Consider the following 23,216-nt stretch of genomic DNA (forward strand, 5'->3'; position numbering starts at 1 on the left):
CTAAAGAATTATTTGTAACAGTTCACAATTGGTTTATATTTAATCTTCAGTAGAGGTTAAGGTATTTCTAGAGTACAAAATTCTGTTAAGTGTAATTAAGACTGATGGAAATAAGGGAAACAACTCAGTAGAAAAGTAGGAAATATGTAAAAAGGAGAGAAAAATACCCGATGCCTGATCCTGTTTGAATAAGAAAGAAAAACAGGCCCGAGGCCACTGTCTGAGCTAGATCCATTCCTAAAGAATGGATGGGGGGAGATGTCCAACCTGTTTGAATCTGAAGAGTTCCTGACTGTGTGAATGTGTCTGTATGGCTCCACCGCTTCGGCTACAGAGTCTGAGTGGGCTGCACCCTGAGTCTCGCAGGGCGTCATATGGCATAATGGTCATCTACTCCACGGAGTAGCCTGGTCCGGGGTTTATACGGACAGACCTTAGCTAAGACGCTCCTAAGTTCCCGTGAGGGACGAGAGCAGGACAGCATCTGAAAGATCCCCCTCCCTTTGTCTGCGACATCATTCAGGATGGGAGGGAAACCCAGAAAATTCATATCTTAAGACTGGACACTTAAAAATAAAAAAAGGAAAGACACTGGTATAGAAAAGCTGGTTTTCTCTCCATTTAAAAGGGCAAAGTTTTCTTCAGTTAATTGAAATGTAAAGCGTTTTCTCCTTGCCTTCCCAGAGTTGTAAATGAGATCTCTTTGGCTCATAAGTCTTCCTTGATATGCTAAGTTACTGATAAACCTTGGGTTACATTTTGTAGCTACTCTAGAGGTTCTATACAGTTCCTAGAGTTTAATGTTTTCATAAGGGTCATCACTTGATATTTAACTATATCTGTTCTGAGTTTTTTTATTTGTAATTGTTTTAGTTATCTTGTAAGATGAATTCCACCTTTAAGGAAATTTCATATGGGAAGACTTTCAGGACAAATACAGGTCTTTGATATGTTAAAATCCTGGGAACTTAAATGGGTAAAGATTTACAGAAGGGCTACATTCAGACTAAACCAGAATTAGTAACATGGGACTAGGTAAACGGAAGGGTTGTGTCTCTTAATGTTTTAAACATTACTGGTTTGTTTAAACATTGCTGGTGTCTCTTAATGTTTTAAACATAACTGGTTCTGTAATGTTTGCTCCTCTAGACTAGGGAAACTTTTTCTCAAGTTACCTGTAACTGATAGAGATGTAAAGGTGTTCATTTGTAAATGAATCAAGGCATTCAACTTTTCTCTCTATCTGAACCCTCTGAAACCAAAAGGGCTCAATAAGTTCTTCCTTCGCAATCAGTCATTTGCATGAGTTCAATAAGAATCTGTTCTCCTTGTAACAGGACAGCATTGGACACTGGATATTTTACCAAGGCTTTGACTGGAATGTCATATTTGAAAAGACTCAGATATGACCAGCTTAAAGGAACTAAGGTTGACTTTGTAAAACCTGGAGCTGTAAAGCCCTTTGGAACTGTTGGCCTGATACCTTGCTTACAGAGTTCCCAGCAGCCTCACCAGGTGAGTAAAGAATGTCACTCCCTGGTAGGAGAAGGAGCCTCAAGATACTTTGGGTACCTCAGGGAGAGGAATTCGCCCAAGTCAACAGGTATTGCAGGCATGTCTGATGGCAAGTACGTGGCTTGGCTTCTGGCCCGGAGAGGCTACTAAAAGTTCAACCTAGAGATTCCTTATAAAAAGTTCCAGCAAAGCAGATTCTAAAAGATCTATATGATTACTCACTGTTCTTGCTGAGTTTATGTAAATAATTAGGCCAAGTTTGTTAAAACTGTACTTGTTTTTCAAATGAGTTAGTCCTGATTTGGCTTTCTCTGGAAATGGTAGTTATTTTGGACAGAAAAATTATGTTTTAATAACATGGCTTTATGGGTGTTAAATTCTAGATTAGATTGTTATTAAATGTTTGTTTACCTAAGCTAGACAACTTAAGGTAAACTTAAGAGAAGTTACACGATAACTCGTGTAAATGATCTTGCTTTTGCCAGTCAGTCAGCCCCAGATATAAGGAGGAAACTTCAGAAAATTGAAGGATTTGAAAGGAAGAATCTGACTGAGTTAGCAGGAATAGTAGAAAAAGCTGCTGAGGACTATGGGTCTTGCTTGCAGAGGATGAGAGCTCTTTTACAGACTCTGCAGGGAAAAGGGTATCAGGTGTCAGCAATAAAAACACAGCTTTGTAAGAACCACGCCACTTACTTAGGTTTTGGTCTCCATGAGGGAGTTTCTTGGGATGTAGGGCTACTGCAGGCTGTGGATACCACGGTTCCTGGAGATGGCGCAACCTATCTACGAACTGACTAAGGGAGGACTCACTATGGTAGAGTGGGCTAAGACTAGGAGAAAATTAGTAAGCCAAACACATCAGGGCACTCATTTGGGGACATGCAAGTTTAAAGAGCTTATGGGCAAGCAGTTCTAGGTTTCTAAATTAGGGTGTATGGCTCAAGATGTGGTTGATAGATGTGTTCAATGTCAGGTGGTAAATGCGGAAAGAACTAGAATGGGAAGAGGGAAAAGAGAAAGAGGTTGCTATAGCAGAAATGACTGCTCAGTCTGTACTCCAGTCACTGCAGGCATTATAGTCTGTCTTAAAAGAGCCCATGCAGGGACCCGGACTGCCCACACTGGGACAGAATCGGAGGTGGAGCCACATCCTCGCCAATCCAGGGACTTAGTTTGGGTGCCTGCTGCCAAGTGAGAGGCTTGGAGTCTTGCTGGAGAGGACCATTTACTGTCATCTTGACCACACCCATGGCAATAAAAGTAGAAGGCATCAGGGCCTGGATTTACGCAGGTCACGTGAAACGAGCCAAGGATGAGAACGCCCCCCCCCCCCGCGCCCCGCCCAGAGGTGGATGCTTCTGCCAATGGACCCTGCCAACCGTGGACTAAAACTAAGACTCAAAAAACAATGAGTTCATTAAATTCATTATTGGCCCTGTTGTTAAGATATAGGTGGGAGGTATAAGCAGTTGTGAATAAAAAAAATTGACCTTCAATTTGTATCAGTCTCCCTCCTTTAATCACGAACCCATTATTGGGGCATAACAATAGAAACTTTGTTTCCAGTGTTTGAGGATAAGTTTTTAAAAAATAAAATCAGGGCATCTGGGTGGCTCAGTCAGTTCAGTGTCTACCTTCGGCTCAGGTCATGATCCCAGGGTCCTGGTATCAAGTTCCATGTCGGGCTCCCTGTTCAATGGGAAGTCTGCTTCTCCCTTTCCCTCTGTGCTTTCTCTCTCTCTCAAGTAAATAAAGAAAGCCTTAAAAAAAAAGAAAGAAAGAAAGAAAGTAAAATCATGACCCTTATGCAAATATAAAATAAACATATATCAAAGAGTTTACCTAACTAGTTAATTAACCAAGGGAACTGGTAAGATGTTACAATCTGCTCAAAGGAGAATCCAAAGGTCAAATACACTTATAGAACAGAGATATTGAAATAAATTTGCAAAAGGAGGCCAAACTGACCTTTCCACTGTGGGGGAAGGTTGTCCTTAGATAAGAGCCATTTGCACTGCTATCAGTTTTCTACAATTTACAGAGTTGTAAAAGAGCTCGAAGACAGTAAAAGGCTCAGAGCCTTTTTTAAGTACCAGATAACCTAGCAGGACCTCTTCCAAGGATGCATAGCTTTTCATCGGAGAATCCAGGTATCTTTTTTTGCATGATGCGATTTTCCTTCCACTAACAGCTCACAACTGGGGATAACCCAAATGCCCATCAGTAGGAAAATGGATAAAATGTGGTATTGTTCATACAATGGAACACTATACTGTAACCGAAATATTATTAATTTTGCATGTCACAGGTGCATGCAACAAGACAGATGAATTTTGGGCGTCTGGGTGGCTCAGTGGTTAAGCCACTGCCTTCGGCTCAGGTCATGATCTCAGGGTCCTGGGATCGAGTCCCGCATCGGGCTCTCTGCTCGGCAGGGAGCCTGCCTCTCCGTCTACTTGTGATTTTTGTCAAATAAATAAATAAAATCTTTAAAAAAAAAAAAAAGACAGATGAATTTTATTGACCTAATGGTGAGTGAAAAAGACTGACAGAATACAGGTTTCCCCTGCAATCTGAAAGTAAAATGTTTCTGTGAAATCTTTCATACACTGAAATGGCACAAAGAAGCAATTATCATTCATTTATATGATAAATACACACTAGTGGCGCTCCCAAACGCCCGCCATGGGAAGTACACTCAGCATCCCAGCAGCAAGCTGTCATAGGCTTGAACTGTGTGAGCATTTTTTCTGCTTTATCTGAGTTTATTTTGTGCATCTGTTGGCAAGATGTGTCCTAAGGTATAAGAAAAACCTAAGGGGTTACTTTTGGCGCCACTAGTGCTGCTCAGAGTGTCCACCTCCTCTGTTAACTGTTGAATAATGGCTCCCAAACCTATGAGGTACTAAACCCTGGAAACTGTAAATGTTACCTTATTTGGAAAAAGGGTCTTTGTAGATATGATAAATAAAGAATTTATCGGGATTTATCTTGGATTATCCAGATGGGCCCTAAACGCTGTCACAAGTGTCTTCATAGGAAAGGATCAGAGGGAGATTCCCGCATCAGGCTCTCTGCTCCCTCTCTCTCTCTCTGTCAAATAAATAAATAAAATCTTTTGTTTTTTTTTTTTTAAAGAATTTATTTGTCAGAGTGAGCACAGGCAGACAGAGTGGCAGGCAGAGGCAGACGGAGAAGTAGGCTCCTGCTGAGCAAGGAGCCCAACGTGGGGCTCGATCCCAGGACGCTGGAATCATGACCTGAGCTGAAGGCAGTGGCTTAACCAACTGAGCCACCCAGGCGTCCCTAAAATCTTAAAAAAAAAAAAAAAAACCCAAAAAACAAAACACCCAGAAACACAAAGACAGACAGCTAATAAATAATGAAGCCAGCATGCAAACTCAGGCTGGCTGGTTGTGAGGACCATTGCCTTAGTCCTACACTAGGGTTGAACGATTATCTTCAGAGTTTTTTGTTTTTTTTTTTTTTTGAGGGAGAGACACAGTGAGAGAGCATGAGAGGGGAGGACAGAGGGGGAGGCAGACAGACTCCCCATGGAGCTGGGAGCCTGATGTGGGACTCGTTCCCAGGACCCCAGGATCCTGACCTGAGCCGAAGGCAGTCGATTAACCAACTGAGCCACCCAGGTGCCCTTATCTACAGAGTATTAAAACAGTATCTATTCTGGTATTTTTTGTAAAGACTTTTCTTATTTGACAGAGGGAGACCCAGTGAGAGAGGAAACACAAGTAGGGGGAGTGAGAGAGGGAGAAGCAGGTTTCCCACTGAGCAGGGATCCCAATGTGGGGGTCCATGTGGGTCTCGATCCCAAGACACTGGGATCATGACCTGAGCCGAAATCAGATGCTTAAGGACTGAGCCACCCAGGTGCCCCATATATTCTGGGTTTTTTAATTTTAATTTTTTTATTTTTAAAGCTTTTATCTATTTATCTGAGAGAGAGTGAATGAGAGAGAGAGAGAGTGTGAGAGGGGAGAGGTCAGAGGGAGAAGCAGACTTCCCGCCGAGCAGGGAGCCTGACGTGGGACTCAATCGTGGGACTCCAGGATCATGACCTGAGCCAAAGGTAGTTGCCTAACCAACTGGTATTTTTTTTTTTAATATTTTATTTATTTATTTGACAGACAGAGATCACAAGTAGGCAGAGAGGCAGGCAGAGAGAGAGAGAGGAGGAAGCAGGGTCCCTACTGAGCAGAGAGCCCGATGCGGGACTCGATCCCAGGACCCTGAGATCATGACCTGAGCTGAAGGCAGCGGCTCAACCTACTGAGCCACCCAGGCGCCCCCCAACTGGTATTTTAAAAAGAAAAATACCAGTATCTGTAGTAGGCTATAATTTATGTTAAAAAAAAAGAGAGAGAGAGAGAGAAGCAAAAGAACTTATCTGTTTATTTTGCATATTTGTTTATATTCATAAAGTATCTCTAGAAGGATATCAAGAAACAATACAATTAGCTGCATTTGGGAAGAGGAACTACAGGAATGGGTTACATCTGAAATAAAATTAAAACAAAGAACTATAAGGGAATTATATGAACAACTTCATCCCAAGGATTCTGAAACATCAACACACAGCTACTTTCTTGCAAAAATATAGTTCAGCAAAGATGATACAGGGAAATTCTGTCTTAGGGTGTCTGGCTAGCTCAGCCTGTAGAGTATGGGACTCCTGATCTCAGGGTAATGAGTTCAAGCCCCATGTTGGGCAGAGAGCCTACACAAACAAACAAACAAAAAACCTGTCAATCTAGAACCATTAAAGAAATAGAATGCTTAATCTAAAATCTGCATCCTGGCCCCTCAGAAGTGTCAGACGAAACCAAAGAAAAACACCAGGAACTGGGTAATATTACAGCAAATTCAGCGAACATTGAAAAGAAAAATCCTCTTATACATAATCTTCCAGATAAAGAAGAAAACAAAGTCTCCTCAACTCACTGTGACTTGATTAAAAAATTAATCCCAAATCAGACATCCACAGCACAAGAGCGCAAAAGGAAAGACCAAAATCACTCATGGACATACACGCAAAAATATTAAATAAAATACTAGCGAATAGTCCAGCAATGCTAAACATTTATCAAGTCCAATTTTTCTTTTTTTCTGGGAAATTACGATGATGGAATAAAAATTTATTAATGTAGTCCGACCTAAGGAAGAAACCTGTATGACAATTGTGACCTACAGAACTTCCTTAACTTGATAGAGGCTATTTAGCCTCACGGTTTTGGTGGCTCAGTTTTTTAGTGTCGGTGTTCCCGGCCGCACGGGGAGCGCCAAGAGGGCAGGGCTTGTGTGTTTTTATTACCACTGTCTAGCTCGTCGCCTAGCAAGGTCCTTAGCACAGTGTAAATGCGTGCTGCATGAAAAATGGACCTTTAGCTGAGGTAAGGTTTGGGAACGCGGGAGCTCTACACTCATCACCCCGCCCCGTCAAACACACCATTCAGGAGCCTCCGCCATCCACAGCTCCAGCGAAAACCCCAAAGCATCTGGAGCCTTTTTTTTTTTTATGGTGGCCGTGCCGGTGACAATGCGCCTGCGCTCGCCGGAGATGGGAGGGACGCGAGCGGAACGGCCGAGGCCGTAGGCGCCTGCGCGGCGGCGGGATGTAGGCGGGGCCTTGCGGCGCCGGCGCAGTCGGTGGCGGCTGTGTGGGGCGGGACAGGGGCGGGCCGAGGGCGGGGGCCGCCAGGGAGGCAGGGCGGGCTGGGCGAACGGCGCCGCGGGGTTGGCTGCTGCCCTAAGGCCGGACTCAACGGATTCGGGCCGCGCCACCGGGCGAGCTCGCCGCCCGGCCCATCCCGGAGCCAGCCAGCGAGCGAGCGAGCGAGGCGGCGCCGCGCGGTAAGAGCCAGGGCCGGGTCCCCTCAGTGTGCGCTGGCGGGCCGCGCGGCCAGGCCCTGGCGGCCCCGGAGACCCCAGCGGCCCCGCGCCTGCGCGGTCCCCCGCCGGGGCCCCCCAGTCCGTCCCGCGCCTGCGCCGTCCCCCTCCGGGGTTTCTGGGCCGACCCCGGGGTACCCCGGCGGCTCCTGGCTGGTGTATGCGGCCCAGGTGGTTTTGGGCTCCTCGCCTGCTGGTCCCTCCGAGCCAGGTGGCTGAGCGCGTCCCTCGCGCTTTGTTTTCCCCGTGCCCCAAAAGAGGCTGGGACAGGCGCCCCATAGCCCTGATCCTTTAGTCCCCTTCCCCCGGCGGAGACACCGCTGCCCGGGGCTCGGAGGACGCGGCTCGGGGTGTAGCGCCGCGGGTGGGCGGCGGACCCAGGGCCTCCTGTGGGCTCTGCTTCCGCTGGGGTACGCGCCCCCACCCTCTCCCCGCTCATAGGGAGGTCATCCTTAGGCGAGCGGAAAGTCGTTTTTTTCTTGAGATCTGGTTAATTGCATCAGGGTGAATATGAATAATAGTTTTTTATTGAGGGAAGTTTGCATTTTCCTCAACCTGGTAATTGTGTGGCATACATGGTTATATTTAAGACATCATAGTTCATTGTTGGGCACCTCTCCTGGAGATGACTGGAAAATAAATCAGTTTCCACGTAGTTTCAGCCTATTTACAAGACCAAGTAAGGATTCCAGTGATAATTCAAATGTAGAGAGATGTGATTTGTTGTGCCCTTGATAATTTACCGGCAAGTAGGGGAGGGTCCAGGAAAAATTCCCATAAATTCCCTGCCCTATATTGATTGCAGGGAAAAGTGTGTTGTAAAAAGAGCATCTCTAGCCACTGATAATATTTTCTAAGATTACAGCAGATTCAGGAAACTAAAAAATGTTGCAGAGCCCAACAGTGTTTCCAGGAGGATGTATCTTGAGATGAAATCAGAGCTTTGTAGACATCAGCAGACATCAGCATAACACATGTAGGTTATGAAATGGTCAAACCAATACTGACAGGTATATCTGTAAGGAGAAGTGGGGTATTGGTTTGGGGAAAGTCGTTTTAGATAAAGAAATAGCTAACTGATCCAGTAATTTTTTTTCCTCTTTAAAAATGTCCTTTCCCCCTTTGATTTACTTTACACCCAGCAGTCTTTAAGACTCAGCAACTTTAGGTAGCTGGAGAATGTTTCTTTTTTTTTTTTTTTTTTTGAGAATGTTTCTTAATAGCCTGTGTATACTCTAGGTATGTAGGGATTTTCTTGACATTCATTTTCAGTAAGAAAGTGAATATTGCCCATAGAAAAGCTTTAAACTTGAATTTTTAGGGTGTGTATCTACATTGTGTTGTTTTGAGATGGGATTTCTGTAAAGCACAAGTTCTTTTTATAAACGATTTGACACAGTACATTCTTAATTTCACATGACTCAGCTGATAGTATTGCTTCGGTTCAAAATTATTACCTGGGTTGGGTTTTCATAATATGTAAAACTTGCTGTATAACTGTATACATATTTATTTTTTAATTTTTTAATTTTTATTTTTTAAAGATTTGTTTGAGAGAGAGCGTACCCATGGGTGTGTGTGTGCCCACGAATGGGGAGGGGTAGGGGGAGCCAATCTCAAGCAGACCCCTCACTGAGCATGGAGCTGGGCCTCCATCCCAGCACCCTCTGAGATCACGCCCCCAGCCGAAATCAAGGGTGGGATGCCCAACCAACTGAGCCACCCAGGTGCCCCAAACCTTATACATATTTAAGTCACAAATGCTAACTTGTACTTACCATTATGCAAACTGTCCAGCTCAGTAGAGGACTGGTGATAGGGTATCAGCAGGCTAGAAATGCTTTCTTGGTTTTATGGCTTGGGGCAAATCATTTGCCCATTCTGGACCTTCCTTTCCCTATCTGTAAATGCGAGGGATGGTGGAGGAGGGAAGAGATGAACGGAGCTCCAGTTGCCACTTTTTTTTTTTTTTAAGATTTTATTTATTTGAGAGAGAGAGAGAGAGAGATCACAAGTAGGCCAAGAGGCAGGCAGAGAGAGAGATCAGGGAATCAGGCTGCCTGGTGAGCAGAGAGCCTGATGCAGGGGCAAAGGCAGAGGCTGAACCCACTGAGCGACTCAGCCCACCCCTTTTTTTAGATTTTATTTATTTATTTGGCAGAGAGAGCGAGAGACCGCGAGAGAGGAAACACAGGCACAGGGAGTGGGAGAGGGCGAAGCATGCTTCCCAAAGAGCAGGAAGCCCAATGCGGGGCTCAATCCCAGGACCTTGGGATCATGACCCGAGGTGAAGGCAGACACTTAACGACTGAGTCACCCAGGTGCCCCTAGTTGCCACTTTTTTTTTTTTTTTAAAGATTTTATTTATTTATTTGACAGAGAGAAATCACAAGTAGATGGAGAGGCAGGCAGAGAGAGAGAGAGGGAAGCAGGCTCTCCGCTGAGCAGAGAGCCCGATGCGGGACTCGATCCCAGGACTCTGAGATCATGACCTGAGCTGAAGGCAGCGGCTTAACCCACTGAGCCACCCAGGCGCCCTAGTTGCCACTTTTAAAACATTTAATGGGTCTTTGTCTACAGAGTTCTCTTCCCTCCTAGTAGAAATGGGTCTTCTCATCTGTTCCATGACATTGTTTGTGGTCCCTCTGGAAAGACAGTGAGTGAGGCCATCGTAAAAATGGGTGAGAACAAATCTTGGAGACTCTTGGTCAAACCCCTGAAAGGGAGGGTTGAATGGGCCTTAGGGTATAGAGAAAAACAAGGACAATGAGAGGAGTTTTTCATTAAATTTATTCAATGAAAGGACTGCCCTTTCTAAAAAGAATATATATGTGTCATTTTCCTGGTGTTGAAATTAAGCATTTTTTTAAAAAGATTTTATTTATTTATTTGAGAGACAGAGATCACAAGTAGGCAGAGAGGCAGGCAGAGAGAGAGGAGGAAGCAGGCTCCCTGCTGAGCAGAGAGCCCGATGCGGGACTCGATCCCAGGACCCTGAGATCATGACCCGAGCCGAAGGCAGCGGCTTAACCCACTGAGCCACCCAGGCGCCCGAAATTAAGCATTTTTTAATGAAATGTTGATAGTAAATGATGGTGTATGGTGATTGTAAATGGCAAATACAAGGTTGGTTATCTTATCACAATAAGATATTTTTAGAAATAAAGCCTGAAATCTTTTGTTTCATTATTGTTGTTAGGGAGTTCAAAAAGTTCCTAGGGCTTTTGGTGGTAAGAATATTAAAATGGAGATTATTATTTTTTTTTTTTTAAAGATTTTATTTATTTATTTGACAGAGAGAGATCACAAGTAGGCAGAGAGGCAGGCAGAGAGAGAGAGAGAGAGGAGGAAGCAGGCTCCCCGCTGAGCAGAAACCCGATGCGGGACTCGATCCCAGGACCCTGAGATCATGACCTGAGCCGAAAGCAGTGGCTTAACCCACTGAGCCACCCAGGCGCCCCAAAATGGAGATTATTTTTTAAGAGTAAATATGAGTTTACTTTGTGGCCATCTGTCCAAATCCATAGGCAACTGGGAAGATTGGTTAAATTTGCTTGGTACTAAAGATGTTACTATTCTGATTATTCTTTCCTACTGGATATAAAATGTCAGGATATTTTTTTGTGTGTGCTCTGCCAACAAAATAAGCCTAGGCAGGGAAATTCCTCCTGGTGGTTGGAATTGTTAGTGGTGAATAGACTAGCTGCTGAGGTAAAGAACCCCCATGGGGTTTCTCTCTGAGCTCAGAAATCTTTTAGTATTGTGGCCTCAGTCTTTTACTGTGAAACATAACCATTGAGAAATTAGGCTTACAGACTGTATTTCAGATTTGTTGAGGGGAAGATGTGGCAATGGTTTGTTCCAAAGGAATGTAGCAGATGATCTTTCTGTCTGTGAAGTCTTTAAAATTCATCCTGATCTGCTGTTAATAACAAATAAGATTTAGTTATTGTCAGTCTCTTTTTTATATTCACAAAACTGTAGTATATGAAAATGTATCAAACACATTTTAAAAGTGTCTTGAGGTAAAATGAATAATGCAGTATAATTCTTTGTAGTACTAATTTCTGTGCTTAGAGCACTGTCTGCTCTCAGCTACCTCTAAGTTCCCTATTTTTTATTTCTTAAAGATTTTATTTATTGGGGTGCCTGGGTGGCTCAGTGGATTAAAGCCTCTGCCTTTGGCTCAGGTCATGATCCCAGGGTCCTGGGATCGAGCCCCGAGTCCGGCTCTCTGCTCCGCAGGGAGCTTACTTCCTCCCCTCTCTCTCTGCCTTTCTCTCTGCCTACCTGTGATCAATCTCTGTCAAATAAATAAATAAAATCTTTAAAAAAAAGATTTTATTTATTTATTTGACAGAGAGAGATCACAAGTAGGCAGAGAGAGAAGGGGAAGCAGGCTCCCCACCAAGCAGAGAGCCTGATCCGGGGCTCGATCCCAATACCCTGAGACCACACCGGAGCTGAAGGCAGTGGGTTAACACTGAGCCACCCAGGCACCCCTAAGTTCTCTATTTTTAAGAATAATTGGGTAACTCCCAAAAGGAAATTTGTCTACTAGAAAAGAGTGCAGATCTGTTAACAGTGGTTTCCCCACATCATCAGTGTAGTTCTTTTCTGGTTGAATCCAGTGGTTGGTTCCTGCCTGTGTCTTTGCAAAATATATCTGTTCATAGTCATCCCACATCCCCACCACCAAGTTTAAGTCCTTCAACAGCTACCACTGTCTTCATAATCAGATTTACTAATCCTTATCTTGTTATCCAGGATGCTTCATCACTGGGCTTTGGCCTCCATTCTCATACCCCCCCCCCCCCAACACACCTTTTTTGGTGGTTCGCCGAATTTTGCTGAACCTCTATCGGTCCCTTAACTCTCTCCGGTCTCTGTGTCTCCCTCTGCTGGAATGTTCTTCTCTCACTTCATCCCATTATCACCTTCTACTCAACTTAGATATTACCTTGCCTTGAAGGCATCCCTTGATCTATTTCCTGCTTACCTGTCCAGCTTCCTGTCTAGTGAGGATTTGGTGCCCTGTGTTTTGTCTGTTCCCTCCACTAGCCAGTGACGTCACAGTGCATAGCAGAGTGTGTGGCTTGACCAAAGGTTGTTTCATCTGCTGGGTGCGTTATGTGCTAGGCATGTTAGCACTACCAAGGAAGTAGAGATTACTTTAAGTCTTTGCCCTTGGGAGTTTTACTCTAGGTGCACTTGACCTCTCCAGCTGTGAGACACCCTCCAGTTGTACGCAACAATTTCAAAGTATATTTGGTTGTATCTTAGCGTTTAACTCAAATTTTACTTCTTGAAGGAGGGACTGTCTCATACGTGTTTTATAACCTAGAAACCAGCTGGGCATTATCTTTGTTCCCAGCTCTGGAAGGAATGTGCATTTGTTCTGTATTGCTTCCTTCATTCCCCTTGGATACCTTCCACCTTGGGTTTTTTGTTTTTGTTTTAATTTGATGTGTTTGGACAGTAATGGTTTAAGAAATAACGATATTAAATTGCAATTTCTTTATTGTGCATATAACATAGGGAAAACAAATGATAAAGGGAGGGGCCCCTGGCTGGCTCAGAGGGGAGAGCATTTGACTCTTGATCTGAGGGTTTTGAGTTTGAGCCCCATTTTGGATGTAGAGATTACTTAAGATTTTTTTTTTTTTTTTTTTAGATTTTATTTATTTATTTGACAGAGATCACAAGTAGGCAGAGCAGCAGGCAGATAAGGAGGGGGAAGCAGGTTCCCTGCTGAGCAGAGAACCCGATGTGAGGCTTGATCCCAGGACCCTGGGATCATGACCTGAGCCGAAGGCAGAGGCTTTAACCCACTGAGCCACCCAGGTGCCCCAAGACTTTTTTTTAAAGACTTGTTTATTTTCAGGGCAAAAAAAAAAAGCATCTGCCTTAAAAAAAAAAAATAAAAAGACTTGTTTATTTTCAAGAGCAAGCTCTCGTATGAACATGTATGCATGTGAGTGAGAGAAGAGGCAGAGGGAGAGAATCCTCAAGCTGACTTCCGGCTGAACGTGGATTCCCCACTCAGGGCTCCGTCCCATGACCCATGAGATGATTACCTTAGCCAAAAACCAAGAGCTGGATGCTTAACTGACTCAGCCACCCAGGTACTCCAAAAATAAAATGTTAAGAAAAAAATGATAAAGGGAAAAGATACTTTGTCTATTATAAAAAGGCCCCATATTACACTTCTTTTCAAAAGAACTTAGGTTATACAAAGAAAAATAAAAAAGACCCTGGTTAAGGGTGTCTGGGTGGCTCAGTCAGTTAAATGTCTGCCTTCTGCTCACATTATGATCCCAGGGTTCTGGGATCAAGTTCCACATGAGGCTATCTGCTCAGTGGGGAACCTGCTTCCTCCTTCTGTCTCTGCCACTCCCCATGCTTGGGTGCGAGAGCACACACTCTTTCTCTCTCTAATAAATAAATAAAATCCTAAAAAAAGAAAAAAAAATAAACCCACAACCCTGGTTAAGCTTAGGAAAGAGTCATGAAGAAAACCTAGAGCACTGTTCAGATTTGTGAAGAAATACTGGTTAAAAATTAAAATTGTCCATTTCTTCCTCTCTCCCTCCTTATATTCTTGGGATAAAACTCAGGTCAGCCATTTTCCAGTTGTACCTCTTCTACTGAGAATTCCCAGGGCAGTCTGTTGGGGCTGCTTTTTTTCCCAGAAGAGTCACCATTGGACACTTTCTCCTAAGAGAAGCACCTTTTCTCCTACTTGGGAGATAGCCAGTGTCCTGAGTCCCTCTCCCTTTTTCCCTGTAAATTTCTCCTTGTTGTGGTTTGGTTTTATCCTACCAGGCTCAAGGATTCTTGAGCAGGACCTATTGGATTTCTTCTTGCACACTTTTCTTTTTTAAACTTTAGTGGATTTGAGCCAGTCTTAAATCTTCTCTCTCATGTTCTTTCTTGTTCTCCCTCTCTGGCACTCCTCATTTTCTGCAGACTCCATTGAATCCTTACGGTTACCCAGGTCTGCTGTGTAACAGGGGAGCCCGTTACCAATTACCTGCTGACCTTTTCAGCCTATCTCCCTCCTTTTCAGTCTTCATGCCAACTTCATTGCAGTCTTTTTCATCCTTGCCTGGTGCCCCCACGCAAGGCCTCCAGCTTTTCATTTTTTTAAATCTTTTTTTTTTTTTAATCTCCTCCTTGCCTTAGGCCTTGGCCCCCACTCCTTTTTTCATCATTCTTTTTTTTTTTTTTTTTAAAGATTTTATTTATTTATTTGACAGAGAGCGATCACAAGTAGGCAGAGAGGCAGGCAGAGAGAGAGGGGGGAGCAGGCTCCCCTCAGAGCAGAGAACCCAATGTGGAGCTTGATTCCAGGACCCTGAGACCATGAACTGAGCCAAAGGCAGAGGCTTAACTTACTGAACCACCGAGGTGCCCCGCTTTTTTATCATTCTTTATTATTCATGTATTCGTTTGAATACAAGAATACCTGAGTGTCTGTATTCATTTGAATGCGTGACTGATGTATTCATGTATTGGATTGTATATTTGTTTGCAAACATGTATGTTTTAAAAAAAAATAACAGGATTATTGAGATAAAATTCATTATACCATAAAGTTCATAAAGTTAAGTATATCCATAGAGTTTTGCGTTGATCACCACTGTCTAATTCCAGAACATTTTCATCACCTCAGAAAGAACCTTTGTTCTGATTAATAGTCATTCCCCATTCTCTACTCCTTCCAGCCCCTGGAAATCCCTAATCTACTTCTGTCTCTGTAGATTGTCTGTTCTGGGCATTCATAGAAATGGAATCATACAGTTTGTGCCCATTTGTCTGGCTTCTTTCATTTAGCATGATCTTTTTTTTTTTTTTTAAAGATTTTATTTATTTATTTGACAGAGATCACAAGTAGGCAGAGAGGCAGGCAGAGAGAGAGGAGGAAGCAGGCTCCCTGCCGAGCAGAGAGCCCGATGCGGGACTCGATCCCAGGACCCTGAAATCATGACCCGAGCCAAAGGCAGCGGCTTAACCCACTGAGCCACCCAGGCGCCCTAGCATGATCTTTTTAAGCATTGTCCATGTTGTAGCATTTATTAGTACTTCATTCCTTTTATGGCCAAATAATAGTTCATACTTTGTTGATGGACATTTGGGTTTTTTCCACTTTTGGTGATTATAAATAATGCTGCCCTGGACATTCATGTGTAGGTTTCTTTGTGGTTAAATATTTTCAGTTCTTTTGGGTGTGTACCTCAGAGTGGAGTCACTGGGTCATGTGATAGCTGTGCTAAACTTTGAGGAACCAACAAACTTCCAAAGCTGCATCATTTTACATTCCCACTAGCAGTGTATGAGGGGTTCAGATTCTCCACCTACTCATCAGTGTAAGGTTTTACGAGTATACTTAAAAAAAAATTTTTTTTTTAACACTTCTTGTTTTCTTCACGTAGTATTTCTGGAAATTCCATTAAATCAGCTGGCATCACTCTGACTCATTGTGTTTAATAGCTTCATAGTAGTATTCCATAGTAAAAATACACCATTTAGTCATTCAGTTCGGCAGAGTTATTTATTTATTTAGCTTTATTTAGTTTTCTTAAGGAAACTCTGTGCCCACTGTGGGGCTCAAACTCACAACCCCAGGATCAAGAATCATAAGCTCTACTGATGGAGCCAGCCAGGTGCTCCATCAGTTCAGCGGATATTTATTATGTGACTTTTTTTTTTTAACAATTTTGTTTATTTCTGTGACAGAGATCACAAGGAGGCAGAGAGACAGGTGGGGCAGGGTGTTGGGGGTGGGGAAGTAGGCTCCCTGCTGAGCAGAGAGCCTGATGCAGCTCTATTCCAGGACCTTGGGATCACGACCTGAACCGAAGGCAGAGGCTTAACCCACTGAGCCACCCAGACACCCTATATTATGTGACAAGATCTTAAGTGCCCGGCACTTCCAGGCTCTGGGGCAACAGCATTGAACAAAACAGACAAAATCCTTTGCACTCTTTAGATTTACTTTCTGGTAGGGGAGTGGTGAGAAGTTAGGAATTAAGTAACTAATGCAGATTGGGTTTTACCAGTGCAGTTTGAGTCTGTGGCAGTTTTCTGAATAGTGTAGATAAAGTACTAAAGGCTAGAGATTACCCTAAATGTTACAAGCTACTGTAAGTCTGTATTCATATTAATCATTTGCAGGTAAAAGTAGAAACATTTTCATAAAGGAAAAAATAGAAAACAACCAACTGGTTAATGTGGATATGGAATTTTTGTGCGGATAAACTGATGAGCCTTAAAAGGTCTTGGTAACAAAATTTGCTTTTTTTTGAAGTTGGTTCCACACCTAGCATGGAGCCCAACGCAGGGCTTGAACTCAAGAGCCTGAAATGAAAACCTGAGCTGAGATAAAGAGTCAGAAGTCCAACCTACTGAGCCACCTAGGCACCCCAAAGTTTGCATATTTATAAATTGTATCCAAGCCCTCTTGCTCTAATGATCAGTAATAGACTCCTTTCACCAAAGCCAGGTAGAGTATATATGTGTTACAAGTTTTTGATAGGTAGCTAAGAGTACTTTTGGGTGACATGGCAAAACTTGCAGGCTTAATAAGACAAAAGTCTTATTTTTCTTTCTGAACTTTTATGTATTTATTATATTGCCCTGTGAATTATTGAGGTTGTCACTATAGTAAGGCCTATTGTAAATTATTCATGCTGATGGTTAGGGAAAATAATCTGGATCTTCTAGAGTGGTTAAGCCTAGAGGGAAAAATGATGTCCATCCGTACAAGGACAGATTTATATTGATATGCAGCCTAGTTGGATCTACACTAACCCCTCTTGGGTGGTTCTAGAAGTACTGCAGTTAAAATAAACATTTCTGTTCTGAGTATTTTTATATTGGACTTGGTAATGAAGTTAGAAATGCATCCTTTAGACACATACTCAACCTTCCCGTTCAGTTCAAAGGCTTGTTTGGCTGGACCTAGCTCCATCATAGCGGAATGCAAGTCATTTATTAGTAACCAGAATTTCATTGTAATGAATAAAATATTTTGCAAAAAAAAGTTTTTTGGCATTCAGTTACTAATGCTCCTTTGTTTTGTTTTTAAAGATTTTTAATTTATTTTACAGAGAGAGAGACAGAGACAGAGATCACAAGTAGGCAGAGAGGCAGGCAGAAAGAGGTGGGGGGCAGGCTCCCCGCTGCAGAGAGCCCCAGTCCCAGGACCCTGAGATCATGACCTGATCTGAAGGGAGAGGCTTAACCCACTGAGTCACCCAGGTGCCCTACATTCTTTGTTTTTAAAAAAGTGCAACCTGTAAGTTTATGTTAAAGTTGTATTTCTGAAGGCCTAGTGTAGAATATAAATGTCAGTCAGGAAGCTGTCTAGCTGTAGTGGGATTCTCTCTCTCTCTTTTTTTTTAATGATTTATTTGACAGAGAGACACAGTGAGAGAGGGAACACAAGCAGGGGGAGTGGGAGAGGGAGAAGTAGCCTTCTCACCAAACAAGGAGCCCAATGTGGAGCTCCATCCCAGGACCCTGGGATCATGACCCGAGCTGAAGGCAGAGCAGACGCTTAACCACTGAGCCACCCAGGTGAAGTACTGCAGGTGCCCCTGTACTGGGATTTTTTTTTTTTTTAAGTTGGTTTATTTTTTTGTTTGTTTGTTTTTTTAAAGATTTTTATTTATTTATTTGTCAGAGAGCGAGCGAGAGCGAGCACAGGCAGACAGAGTGGAAGGCAGAGTCAGAGGGAGAAGCAGGTTCCCCGTGGAGCAAGGAGCCCGATGTGGGACCCGATCCCAGGACGCTGGGATCATGACCTGAGCCGAAGGCAGCTGTTCAACCAACTGTGCCACCCAGGCGTCCCTGTACTGGGATTCTTAATCACTTCCTCTCCTTTTTGCTGTGACTACTTCTGCCATCATACACGTTGGGTTGTGTTCCAAAATTTTATTTATAAAACAAATACAAGAGTTTTATGAAGTCTATATTAATAGTACTGTGGAATCTAATGAGCATCTATATCCGCAGAGCTGAAAAAGCAGATATTTCATGTGTACCTTTCATTAAATGTGGTCCTCTCACAACACATCTTGAGATAGTTTTTTAAATAAGATTTTATTTATTTATTTGACAGAAAGACACGAGAGAGGGAATACTCCACAGGGAGAGTGTGGGAGGGAGAAGCAGGCTTCCCACTGATCTGGGGCCCTGACGTGGAGCTTACTTCCAGGACTCTGGGATCACAACCTAAGCCAAAGGTGGGATGTCCAATGACTGAGCCACCCAAGCGCCCCACATCTTGAGGTAGTTAGCACAACTATTATTTTCTTTAATTTTATAAATGAGGAAATGAGGTTAAGAATACAGAGTTAACCAGTGGCCAAGATTGGATTTGAGCCACGATTTCTGACTAAAAGTTTTATGTTCTTTTTACTATGATATGCTGCCTTTCAACTAGAATGCATTTGTCATAAGGCTGAAGGAACTACCGTGCTATTTAGCCTGGAGAATGGAAGACTTAGGTGGGCATTGTTTCTCTTGTAATTGAAGTAGTTGAAGGAATTTATTTTGTGTTGGTTTGGCAGATATTCTGGTAAATGGCAGTTCCAATTGCACTGATACTTAGCTGTATAAACTGCCCAAGAATTGAAGGAGCTGCCCCTTTCGAGTTACTACCTGGTAACAAAGGCTGCAGGATGTCAAGGGATGATGCCTGACCTGTTTTACCGAAGTCTTCTCTGCACTTGCTCCCATTCTTTGCACCCTCCCTCTGCATCCTTTATTGCCTGAGCACTTAGCTGTGCCTCCTCTCTTCTCTTTCTTGCATCTCTTTTCTTAACCACTCAGAGGCAGATTTTAAGTGTGAGATGGTCTTGTGTTTGATTGGTTCATTTTATCACATTTGGAGTATATCCTTGTGATAAGATTTAATGATAATTCTGTTCTTTTTGCTTCATTTTATCACATTTGGAATGTATCCTCTTTTTCTTTTTTTTAAAGATTTTATTTATTTATTTGACAGAGAGAGATTACAAGTAGGCAGAGAGGCAGGCAGAGAGAGAGGAGGAAGCAGACTCCCTGCTGAGCAGAGAGCCCGATGCAGGACTCGATCCCGATGCAGGACTCGATCCCAGGACCCTGAGATCATGACCTGAGCGGAAGGCAGCGGCCTAACCCACTGAGCCACCCAGGCGCCCCTGGAATGTATCCTCTTTTATTTTATTTTTTAAGATTTTATTTATTTATTTGACAGAGATCACAAGTAGCAGAGAGGCAGGCAGAGAGGGAGAGGAAGGGAAGTAGGCTTCCCACTGAGCAGAGAGCCCGATGTGGGGCTTGATCCCAGGACCCTGGGACCATGACCTGAGCCAGAGGCAGAGGCTTTAACCTATTGAGCCACCCAGGCGCCCAATTTTATTTTATTTCTTTTAAAGATTCTGTTTTGGGGTGGCTCCGTTGGTTAAGTGTCCCACTTGTGATTTTGCCTGAAGTCACACTCTCAGGGTCATGAAATCCTGCCTTCCATCAGTCTCTGTGTTCAGCTCCCTGTCCTTTCCCTGTCCCTCTCTTCCCAACTTGGGTATGCACACACACACTCTCTCAAAAAAAAAATTCTATTTTTAAGTAATATTTACACCCAGCATGGAGCTTGAAGCCACAACCCTAAGACCAAGGATCACATGCTCTACTGACAAAGCCAGGTAGGCACCCCTCCTTCCGTATTATTTTCAATAAAATGACAGTAAAGTATGAATTTGGAATTTGGAATTTATTTTCTGATCCTATTCTTAGAGGAATTTTTTTTTTTTAACTGGAAATGAAAATTGAAGACGGTATACTAGGCTGGTAGGCTAAGGAGAGGTTTATTATGTAAGTATGAGATTCTCTAATGAAAGGCTAATTCAGTATTTACTTTCTCACTGAAGGTTAGCATTGTTGGAGATAAGCGCCCAAGGTTCTTACCTTATTTTGTTCCTAGTTGCATGTGATTGTGCAAAATTTTGCATAAAAAAAGCTTCATAGGTGCTGCGTTTGCCTGGCCAAAGGAGTTACCAAAGGAGTTATTGCAAATGCGCAGAGACTTGGAAAGCAGTGGTAAGTTCTGTGTTGACATGAGTGACTTCTGAGAAAGGATTATTAGGATTCTCAGTCACTGTACACCTCTGAAGGTGGTTTCAGAGATTAGTGAGGTCAAGAAGAAAAAGACCTGTCACCTCTCAGAAAGCTGATGAATTTTTGCATAGCAGTTAGTTTTGTCTTTTGTCAATAAAATTAAAAAAAATTTTTTTTTTTCAAGAGCAATTTGTTCAGTGATTAAGTCTTGGGCCAGTCAGTGACAGTGAGACAGTCAGCTAAGAGAATTCTTCCTGCAGATGTACCATACAATGCTTTTTAAAATTAAACTGGTTATCCCACTGGTATCTGGAGCCTTTAGAGATGAACCATTGTGAATATCTGATAGGCAGCTAAGTGAGGTTAGTGTAGGAACTTCCCATTTCAGCTGATGTCTGATGATAAATCAGCCCTCCCAGCCCCCACTGGAAGGCTTTTGAAGAGTGAGAAGGAAGACCCAGCTACTTTGAAGGCAGTTCATTTGGTGTAGGGGCATCTCTGATTATTAGTTGTTCCAGAATCTGCCTCTTGATAACTTTTAGTGACTAGTGCTACTGCTTTCTGGATCTTTTCAAATTTTAAAATAGCCATTATTTTTTAAACAGTCTAATGAGTTGAAAGTTTCTCTTCTTGGACTTGTTTCTAGAGCCTTATATTAGCATTTTAATACTCCGATTTTCTAAGTCGGAGGTAAGATGCTATGACTTTTGTATGGGAATCTATTCTTCTTCTTTTTTTTTTTTTAAGATTTTATTTTATTTTATTTTTTAAAGATTTTATTTATTTATTTATTTGGGAAAGAGAGAGAAAGAGAAGGGCAGTAAGAGAGAGCATGAGAGGAGGTCAGAGGGAGAAGCAAACTCCCCACGGAGCTGGGAGCCCGATGCGGGACTTGATCCCAGGACTCCCGCATCATAACCTGAGCTGAAGGCAGTTGCTCAACCACCCGAGCCACTCAGGTGTCCCTTTTTTTAAGATTTTATTTGTTTACTTGACAGAGATCACAAGTAGGCAGAGAGGCAGGCAGAGGGAGAGGGAGAAGCAAACTCCCTGCTGAGCAGAGAGCCCGATGCTGGGCTCTATCCCAGGACGCTGAGATTATGACCTGAGCCGAAGGCAGAGAGAAGCTTTAACCCACTGAGCCACCCAGGTGCCCCGGGAATCTATTATTCTTTTTTTTTTATTTTTTTAAAGATTTTATTTATTTATTTGTCAAAGAGAGAGCGAGAGCGAGCACAAGCAGACAGAGTGGAAGGCAGAGTCAGAGGGAGAAGCAGGCTCCCTGCGGAGCAAGGAGCCTGATGTGGGACTTGATCCCAGGATGCTGGGATCATGACCTGAGCCGAAGGCAGCTGCTTAACCAACTGAGCCACCCAGGCGTCCCGGGAATCTATAATTCTTAATATCTGCTACTAGTAACCTTTTACTGAAATTCACAGTTTGCTAACATTTGTAGTAGTGTTGTGAAATTTTACTTTTTATTTATTTTATTATTACTTTTTAAGATTTTATTTATTTGTCAGAGAGAGCATAGGCAGAGGGAGAGGCAGGCTCCCTGCCAAGCAAGGAGCCTGATGTGGAATTTGATCCCAGGACCCTGGGATCATGACCCAAGCCGAAGGCAGACGCCTAACCGACTGAACCACCCAGGCTTCCCATGCGAAATTTTACTTTTTAAAAAATTGGAATGAAGAAATAGAAAGAAACATATTTTACATGTTCTATTTTCTTTTTTATTTTTATTTTTTTTATTTTTATTATTATTTTTTTTTATTTATTTTATTTGACAGACAGAGATCACAAGTAAGCAGAGAGGCAGGCAGAGAGAGAGAGAGAGAGAGAGAGAGAGGAGGAAGCAGGCTCCCCGCTGAGCAGAGAGCCCGATTCGGGACTCGATCCCAGGACCCTGAGATCATGACCTGAGCCGAAGGCAGCGGCTTTATCCACTGAGCCACCCAGGTGCCCCTCTATTTTCTTTTTTAAGATTACATATATTTGAGAGAGAGCACGCGCTCATGAGATTGGGGGGGGGCACGGAAGGAGAGGGAGAAGCAGATTCCCTGCTGACCCTAGGGTCATGACCTGAGCCAAAGGCAGACACTCAGCTGAGCCACTCAGTAGCCCCTCTGTTTTCCTTAATATCTGAATGGAAATTCTGACGGGTGATTGAGCTCCATTGCTTGAACTTGCAATACATTACTCATGCCATGAAGAGGAACAGTGTAGTCCTAAATCGGCAACAGCAAAATCAGTGTAATTGAGTTACATGGTTTATCTCAGCATTCAAGAGTGTGGACCATGACATTTTGAACTCAGAAGGAAGTGCTTTCTCACTGTTTTTTCTTTTTCCTTCTTACATCCTTATCCTACCACTAATGAGTGAGCAGAAGGTCTCCATGTCTACAGTTACAGGGTATCTTATAATAGGAGTAAACTGTGTAACAGGTGGTTAACTGGCATGTCTAGAAAGAGTTTATTAGGATTTACTTATGACACACGTGTCCTTTTCAGCACTGATTCAGGCTGTTCACTTCATAGCTTTGATTCTTGTCTTTTTGGGGGGTTTGGTTCCATCCTCTGTATAGTTATGGGCTGTGGCAGAGCTGGCAGAGCTGTAGAGGAGGGAATGCTATAAGCCATACCTGCTGTTTTTTCCAAGGCACATCCCACCATAATTAAATGTCTCTGAA

General features: G+C 43.1%; 1 protein-coding gene across 2 annotated transcripts in view; it reads left to right on the forward strand.

Moving 5' to 3' along the window:
- The first annotated feature begins 7,235 nt into the window (after positions 1–7,235).
- Positions 7,236–23,216, forward strand: part of SPECC1L (sperm antigen with calponin homology and coiled-coil domains 1 like) — a 138,989-nt gene continuing 123,008 nt past the window's right edge. Inside the window, exon 1 of one of the 2 annotated variants that reach the window (XM_059408944.1) lies at positions 7,236–7,386. The gene's annotated coding sequence lies outside the window, so the exon portion shown is untranslated. The remainder of the gene's footprint in view (positions 7,387–23,216) is intronic. The other variant, XM_059408942.1, reaches the window with a different exon arrangement.

The sequence above is a fragment of the Mustela nigripes genome, chromosome 8 (genome assembly GCF_022355385.1).
Source record: "Mustela nigripes isolate SB6536 chromosome 8, MUSNIG.SB6536, whole genome shotgun sequence".
NCBI classification, from domain to species: Eukaryota; Metazoa; Chordata; class Mammalia; order Carnivora; family Mustelidae; genus Mustela; species Mustela nigripes.